The sequence below is a fragment of the Rutidosis leptorrhynchoides genome, chromosome 11, assembly GCF_046630445.1.
Source record: "Rutidosis leptorrhynchoides isolate AG116_Rl617_1_P2 chromosome 11, CSIRO_AGI_Rlap_v1, whole genome shotgun sequence".
Taxonomy (NCBI): Eukaryota; Viridiplantae; Streptophyta; class Magnoliopsida; order Asterales; family Asteraceae; genus Rutidosis; species Rutidosis leptorrhynchoides.
The window spans coordinates 257,282,501-257,292,500 of NC_092343.1; positions in this window are offsets into that span (position 1 = coordinate 257,282,501).

The window sequence follows — 10,000 nt, forward strand, 5'->3', positions numbered from 1 at the left end:
TAATTAGTATTATTATTATTATTATCCCATTATCATTATCATTATTATTATTATTATTATTATTATTATTATTAGTATTATTATTATTATTATTAATATATATATATATATATATCATTATTTAAAAATGGTTATTGTTATTGTTATTATTATTATTACTATATTATCATTAAGATAATTATTAGTATTATCGTTAATAATATTATAGTAACTATCATTATTAATATTAGTGCAATTAAAATAAATAATTGTAACACCTAAATATTTTGATTACTATTATTATCATTATTATGAACACGATATAAAAGACGATTAAAAGCTGTTAAACGAAACGATTAGGAAATAATGAGTAAGAGTATCATGATGAAATTAAAATATTATAAGATATTAATTTAGATAAAATTATCGTTCTTATTATTTTTATCATTACTATTATTATTAAAAGTATCGTTAGTATTAAAACTATCATTTTAACAAAAATTATCATTTTAATAGAAATGTCATTGTTACTATAAAATATCATTATTATTATTATTTTAAATAGAATTATTATTTTAAAGATAATATTAAAAATTATCGTAAATATTAAAGTTATCATAATTAGAATTATCGTTTTATCATAATGTCATCTTAGTAATTATAAATATTGATATTTTTATAATAATAATTATTATTACAAAATAATACAACTTTTACTTACTATCATTATAGATATTATTTTATCAAATAAATATGTGATACAAACATATTTTACTACGTGTAATAACTTACTTTAATAATACCTATCATATTATCTTTATGATATTAAATGAACCCTATAAATTTTATTACTTAATATATATAAAAGTATATTTGATTATATAAATTTAATATAAAATTTTATTTATTAATAAATAAATTATATTATTTACTCTAATAAATCTTTTTAAAATATTTAAAAATATAAAACGACGATATTTAAACTATATATTAATCATGTATAGATTTTTAAAAATTATTTTGAGTCAAATTTACTTTTGTTGACTTTTGCATATTAGTCTCGAGCATTAGGATTGTGGTACACTATGACTTGACCTAATTTGTTAGACAAATATTGACCAACATATAAATATATATAATTAATTTAGGTTCGTGAATCCGAGGCCAACCTTGCACTTGTTCAATGACGTTATATGTATTTTTACTACGAAATACAGTATGGTGAGTTTCATTTGCCTTTTTACCCTTTATATTTTTAGGCTGAGAATACATGCGCAACTTTTATAAATGTTTTACGAAATAGACACAAGTACGTGAAACTACATTCTATGGTTGAATTATCGAAATCGAATATGCCCCTTTTTATTAAGTCTGGTAATCTAAGAATTAGGGAACAGACATCCTAATTGACGCGAATCCTAAAGATAGATCTATTGGGCCTAACAAACCCCATCCAAAGTACCGGATGCTTTAGTACTTCGAAATTTATATCATGTCCGAAGGAGGATCCCGGAATGACAGGGGATATTCTTATATGTATCTAGTTAATGTCGGTTACCAGGTGTTCACCATATGAATGATTATTTTTGTCTCTATGCATGGGACGTATATTTATGAGAACTGAAAATGAAATTCTTGTGGTCTATTAAAATGATGGAAATAAATGATTATGATAAACTAATGAACTCACCAACCTTTTGGTTGACACTTTAAAGCATGTTTATTCTCAGGTGTTAAAGAAATCTTCCGCTGTGCATTTGCTCATTTTAAAGATATTACTTGGAGTCTTTCATAGCATATTTTGAAGAACGTTGCATTCGAGTCATTGAGTTCATCAAAGATTATTATTAAATCAATTTATAGTTGGATAGTGGATATTATGAAATGGTATGCATGCCTGTCAATTTTCGATGTAAAGAAAGTTTGTCTTTTAAAAACGAATGCAATGTTTGTAAAATGTATCATATAGAGGTCAAATACCTCGCAATGTAATCAACTATTGTGAATCGTTTATAATGTATATGAACGGGTCCTTTCAGTTGGTATCAGAGCGGTGGTCTTAGCGAACCAGGTCTGCATTAGTGTGTCTAACTGATAAGTCGATAGGATGCATTAGTGAGTCTGGACTTCGACCGTATCTGCATGTCAAAAGTTTTGCTTATCATTTTGTGTCGAAAATTAACTACTTATCATCCTCAGAAAATTACCTGCTTATCATTTTTAGTCTAAGACACGTCTTGCTGTATTGATTGCATGAATAGTGTATAGACAAAAATTCATATCTTAGCATATCTGCTAAATCATATCTTATCGTATCTGTTACTTTAAACTTTGCCTGACATATCCCGCAAAGTCCTCCGTAATCTACGAAATCTTTTGATATATATATATATATATATATATATATATATATATATATATATATATATATATATTCTATGTAATTAGAATACCATCCGTTAGCCAAAATCATTTCATATCGGAAAAAAAAATCCTTTATCCAATCGTACGAAATGGAATTCATCATCAGTTCAAGTCACTCAGATTCCGAAATGGAATCCCATTCAAGCTCCGAAAGTAGTGTGACCGGAATAGATCAACCAATCAGTCATCACCTATTCTGGATGAATTGGGGATGGGTTCGTAGCCTCCTCAATCATTGGAGACAAGAAGAAGGTGATCCCTTCCATCCACCACATTGCCCTCTTGATGAAGAACCTGAAGCACTTACCGGCGAACCTGTCCGAAACACCATTTTCTCGCTCATTTCCAGAGTATCTCGTCACGATTATATATTACATCAAATTTTAGATTTTATTTATCCGCTCGTCCGAACCGACAATCACCCCGGTGTAATAGAAGAAGTCAACGAGCTTCGCGCTCGGGTAGTGGCTTTGGAGAATATGGTGCAGAGATTACAAACACCAGCAGCAGCATCAGCAGCATAACCAGTACCACCATCATCAACACCAACAGTACCATTACCACCTCCAACCACAACCGCGTCGTAAACCTCAACTTCACAATCTGTCCCACGAGCATCAACGTCATACGCACCATAGATACCAAGGAGTACCAACAACAATAACTGACGAAGTATTAATTCATAACTTCATTGGAGAAACATTCCGCGGCGATTATGTAATCTCTAAAGTCTTAGAGATTATCTAATCTAGCCCTAACCATAAATCAGTTAAGCGAACCAAAATGATGGAAGGAAGAGTAGAAACCCTGACAAAAATGGTGTGTGATTAACAAGCTAAACTTGCTTTACCAACAACATCAATAGTACCATCAGTGTTACCAGCATCGTCAGTACAGTCAACATCCGAATCAACAACACCGATAACATCACAAACTCCGTCAGTTCAAGAATCACTGTGGACATCATTACGAATCGATAACGTTTATATTGTATCAACGAGTTATGAAGAATTAACTCATTTCCTCTGAAGAAATTATATGTATATATATATATATATATATATATATATATATATATATATATATATATATTGAAATAAATCTTTCAGTGCTAAGCTATTGTGTGTGAATCTTAACTACTCGGTTAATTCATATTACAAATATGCAATAATGTACGTCCTTCGGCCGCAACTTAACCAGCGTTAACTACAATCTCTGTCGCAATTCAACAAATTCCAATTCATAATAAATCAAGTATATATTTGATTTTACACTTTCATCATCAATGTACCCGAAACTTTTCAGATAACATCATTCGTACTTTGCGAAATTCACAAGAATTCCACGAACCGAACACCATACATCAACAAATAACGAAGTATTGATTCATAATTTTAATGTCATTAAAGAAATACTGCGTAAAAGTTATGTACATTTTAAAGCCTTTAGGGATTATTCAATTCTAGTTTCAACCGTAAATTAAATGAGTTTAATTTAACATTAACTCATTAAATCTATGTTACATCTGAAGAAAATATACATATATATATTTTCATAAAGACTGTAATAAAATTCTTTTGTACAAAATATTAATTGTGAATTTTTTTTTTACGGGTAGGTAATACCCGAGAGATATATAAATTCACAATTAATATGTTACATTCTTCGAATCTGATTCAGCAAATCATCCATTATACTCCCTACTTTCACAACAATATACATTCTTTTATAGAAATCAAAACAACCATACTCATTCAAAATTTAATTACATATTCTGATTTTGAAATCTCAAAATTTAACTTGAGATATGACCAAAATCATCACTCTTAGATCCTTACATCTTTCACAAGCTATATTTTGACTTCAAAACTGTGTTAGAACATCAAATGTATGTTAACGATTACAATCTGTGTTCAAACCCTTCGAAAATTTCTGAAGACACTTCGAATGATGAGCAATCGAGATGATGATCCAACCACATGTTACCCACAGTTATGTACCCGAAAAACTCTTGAAACCAAAGTAAAAGTTTAAACAACGTATCCGCGTCAGATTCTTTGGCATTTATTAGCAAAAATAACTTTGCGACTCCTATTCAAAGTAGCCAGTTTTGTCACAGCTCCAGCAAGTCAACTTCGAATTTTCAGTCAGACTAACCTTATTATAACCTTGAGATATACACCATCGTTACCAGGGAACCTTTTACATTCCACCATATTATTAGCAGATGTACCAACAACTTCATTACCCTTTGACTTTAGCCTCTCCAAAAAGTCATCATAATTATTCATTGAAACCCCATCATTTACTCATTCGCATCTTGTAATGAGAATTGCCATACGAATCATTGGGAATTAGCAATCAGTATTTTGAAATCTTGCAGCATGTCTGCGCCAACAGTTATATGTGTATATATAACGTCTATCTTCTGGACTTAATTTGAATGTGAAGTTTCTGAAAAACACTCCGAACTACGAATTGGTTCTCCGAAAATGGAAAAAATGCTGATGAAGCAGCAAAAACTATAAACGACTTTAAATGGTAAAAGCTGGATGATAATGATGAAGTGTGCTGGCAAAGCGCAGAAAAAGAGAAGTTTTGGAACTGGAAAACGGATTGAGCAAAGTAGGAAGGAGGCTGTGGACAAATTACAAAGACTGAACCTTGACTTTAAAGGATCCAAATGATTCAGTACCTGCTGAAGTCATTAACGAATACCTTGCTCCTGACTCTAAACCCCTGCGGACAATATTCTTCATCATCCTCTGATATTAGAAATTCTAAAATATCATCATATCTTTCATTATAAATATCCTCCATATTTCTGAAGATATTTTCTTAATTCTTCTTATTTGAAATCATTTACCTCTTCGCGCTATCTGTATTACATCATAAAAGAAACTATTTTAGTTTCTAAATTCTGAAAGATTCAAGTTTAAAATAGGAATATTTTGAAGTAGTGTTGAGAACTGAAGCATGAATTAGTATAATATAATGACACTTGATCAATGTGATTATATTACAGTAAGTCATGCTGAGTTTCTAAATGGAACGTGATGATTCACAGATCATAACATCATCATGTGCCATGTTATACGACTCTTGTATTCTATTTAACCTCTAAAATATCAAAAAAATATTTCTTGATGATTCGGCCTTTTCCAAGGTATTCTAGTAATTTGACAAGTCATGATCGTGCCATCACAATTTCCTTCCTAGAACATTAACAATGTTCATTCCGAAATTCATATCTATGAATTCTGGACCATTACAAGCGGTGCTTAATCGCAAGAAGAAGAAACGAAAGGACAAAACTCCGAAATAGAAATTGGGGTATAAATTGCAGCAAATAAAAGAGAGCATTAATTGTGAATGATAATGATTATAGAAGACAGAAGCAGAGACTTTGAAATATAAGGGAACATATAAAGCTCAACGACAAACCAGAAATTATAAACCATATATCGATGCATATAGCAATATAAAGACACGGGAGAACTAGAAACACTATAAACCCAAGAGTATAGTAGAAGTAAATAGATTCTTCTGGCGGTAGATGAAAAAGAAGAATGACCGATATGAAAGTTAGAAGTATATCGAGAATCAGAGCTGGATGGAGCATATTGATGAATACTTTAAAATATGAGTTGAGGGGGAAAGAATAGAAGGTGATGAAACATGACTAGGAACTTAGAAATCAACAGATTTAACTCACACAATGGCAGAATAAGTGAATCAAACCCTCTAGTGAATAGGTTAAGTTTTTTTTGATTAATTTAGTCAAACCACAACTAAATCAAGTGTGATTAGATCAACACCTAGAGCTATTATTCACCACATGGGTGATTTGGACTGAGAGAGAATCGGAGGAGCTCACTAGATCTGAGTGTGTGTAACAAATAAGAGGCTTAACCTAAAATGAAGAACATAAGACTTTATATACCCCTGCTGTTGACTCACCCATACGATTCATTCATCACACGTACGAGTTGGCTTCATCAGCCGTACGGGTGATCACTCACTCGTGTCTTCTCATTTAGGTTGTAATTGTGACTTAGCTCAGCATCAACCGTGCGTATGAGCCTGTCAGCCGTACTAGTGAGGCTTCACTCGTACGTCTGACTAAGTCTAACATAGTCAAACATCTAAATCTCGTTCCTGCAGTTCCTGTAACCACATACAAACACAGGATAATAATGAGCAATCATGGTGGCCTTTAAACTGTTGTACCTGCAATGGACGTGGGTAGATGTCTAGGGACTTGCATAAAATGCATCAACAGAAGGTGTGAGTTGTAAGGAAACGAAGGAGGTGAATTTATAAGAAAATCTCCGACAGAATAATTAAAATGGACGATCGAATTTAAAGCGGATCCTAATTTCCTTGATTACCGGAGAGTCAAATCTTATTAAGAAGATTTTCTTCAAATCCCTTGAAATCTGGGAATCAATCATATCTACGTCAAATGATAAGATGAATCTACACTTACTCATTTCACTCTTCTATGTTAGCTTCATTCGTACTCTTCATATAAATGGATTGTTTATCCAAATTATTCGCTGATGATAAAACTCTAATTTTCAGCCCGTATGTATCATGAAAACATACTTATTATCATTCACGACCTTTCCACTTAAATTTCGGGACGAAATTTCTTTAACGGGTAGGTACTGTGACAACCCGGAAATTTCCAACCAAATTTAAACTTTAATCTTTATATGTTTCCGACACAATAAGCAATATTTGTTAAGTTAAATTTCAAGAATTTTAAACTATGTTCATACATTCATTCAACTTCGACCAAGTTCCAACGATTCACGAACCATTAAACGAATATGATTATATATGTATATGTGTATATATATTATAACTTGAAACGTAAATGAAATATTATATTAAATACTTTATATGATTGTATCTGTTTCAAAATGTTTATCAATAGAATTAGAAGATAAGATCAACTGATTGAATTATCAGATATATTAAATTATGATTACAAGTCTCTGTTGAAAGGCCCACGTTGATTTGAGAAATCTTTCCATTTTAACAATATTCGGAAAATGGTAAAGTAATTTATAAATAAGAACAAATTGTCAATCATTGAGAACTAGACAAAGGATAGTGGAAGATTGAATCTCATAAAGACTCGATTGATCTATTTAGTTTCAAACGTACAAAAACGTTTTCAGTTTAAAAAGAACTTTATTATTAAAACGTATATAACTTTTATAAATATCTAGAACCACTTTTGACAACTCATTACTTAACTAGTATGATAAAGATAACGATATTTATATTTTATTTTATTAAATATATATATATATATATAACGATCTAAATTAATATTATATATATTTATACGCGTATAATACGTACATAGTTTTATACTTTTACTATACTTAAACTTTACCTTTACTTTATTTTTACTTTACTTTAACTTTAATAATTCACTTTAATAATTCATACTTTAATAATTCATACTTTAATAATTCACTTTAATAATTCATACTTTAATAATTCATTTTAATAATTCAAAAATCTATTATAAATAGAATTCAATAGGTTTCATTATTTCATAGAAACTTGAAAATATTTTTCTCTAAACTCTCTCAATCGATTTACATATATATATTTACTCCGTATTATTTCAAGATATTATTAGTTTACATAAAATATTACGACGGAGTGTTGTCTGAGTGATTTCGAAATTGTTTTTCGAGTAGGATAGGATTAAGGAAATTATGGGTTATAGCTATAGAGGTGATTGAGTATGGTTCATGGGTATGCTCGTGAGGTCAATATAGTGTTTATCATTTCCGTTGCGTCTACGTACCTTTCCTGCAATATTGAATCTCAATATTGATACGTGAGTACTCATAATTTAACTTTTACATACTAATAGTGTATCCTTGACTAGTGCTCGAGTATTTAGGATTATGCATGCTTGTACTTTTGATATTGCCCTTAGACAGGTTAGGTTGAATCTTGAATTAGTTACACTTGCGGTTGAGATAAGGTATAAGATATGCATGTCCTTGGAAAGTTAGCGAAAAATTAAGAACTTTTCCTTTAGATATCGAATGGTTTCGATGAACGGATTAGAAGTTATAATCAATTGAATTTTCGATATTTTTATTAAAAATGATTATTATTATCGTCGTTTTTATCGTCGTTCTAGTTTTATCTAATTATTATCATTATTATTATCTTTATCAATAAAAGGAATTTATCATTAAAAATTGTTTTCTTTATTACTATCGTTATTATCGTTAAAGTTATAATTAGTATTATTATTATTATTATCCCATTATCATTATCATTATTATTATTATTATTATTATTATTATTATTAGTATTATTATTATTATTATTAATATATATATATATATATATCATTATTTAAAAATGGTTATTGTTATTGTTATTATTATTATTACTATATTATCATTAAGATAATTATTAGTATTATCGTTAATAATATTATAGTAACTATCATTATTAATATTAGTGCAATTAAAATAAATAATTGTAACACCTAAATATTTTGATTACTATTATTATCATTATTATGAACACGATATAAAAGACGAATAAAAGCTGTTAAACGAAACGATTAGGAAATAATGAGTAAGAGTATCATGATGAAATTAAAATATTATAAGATATTAATTTAGATAAAATTATCGTTCTTATTATTTTTATCATTACTATTATTATTAAAAGTATCGTTAGTATTAAAACTATCATTTTAACAAAAATTATCATTTTAATAGAAATGTCATTGTTACTATAAAATATCATTATTATTATTATTTTAAATAGAATTATTATTTTAAAGATAATATTAAAAATTATCGTAAATATTAAAGTTATCATAATTAGAATTATCGTTTTATCATAATGTCATCTTAGTAATTATAAATATTGATATTTTTATAATAATAATTATTATTACAAAATAATACAACTTTTACTTACTATCATTATAGATATTATTTTATCAAATAAATATGTGATACAAACATATTTTACTACGTGTAATAACTTACTTTAATAATACCTATCATATTATCTTTATGATATTAAATGAACCCTATAAATTTTATTACTTAATATATATAAAAGTATATTTGATTATATAAATTTAATATAAAATTTTATTTATTAATAAATAAATTATATTATTTACTCTAATAAATCTTTTTAAAATATTTAAAAATATAAAACGACGATATTTAAACTATATATTAATCATGTATAGATTTTTAAAAATTATTTTGAGTCAAATTTACTTTTGTTGACTTTTGCATATTAGTCTCGAGCATTAGGATTGTGGTACACTATGACTTGACCTAATTTGTTAGACAAATATTGACCAACATATAAATATATATAATTAATTTAGGTTCGTGAATCCGAGGCCAACCTTGCACTTGTTCAATGACGTTATATGTATTTTTACTACGAAATACAGTATGGTGAGTTTCATTTGCCTTTTTACCCTTTATATTTTTAGGCTGAGAATACATGCGCAACTTTTATAAATGTTTTACGAAATAGACACAAGTACGTGAAACTACATTCTATGGTTGAATTA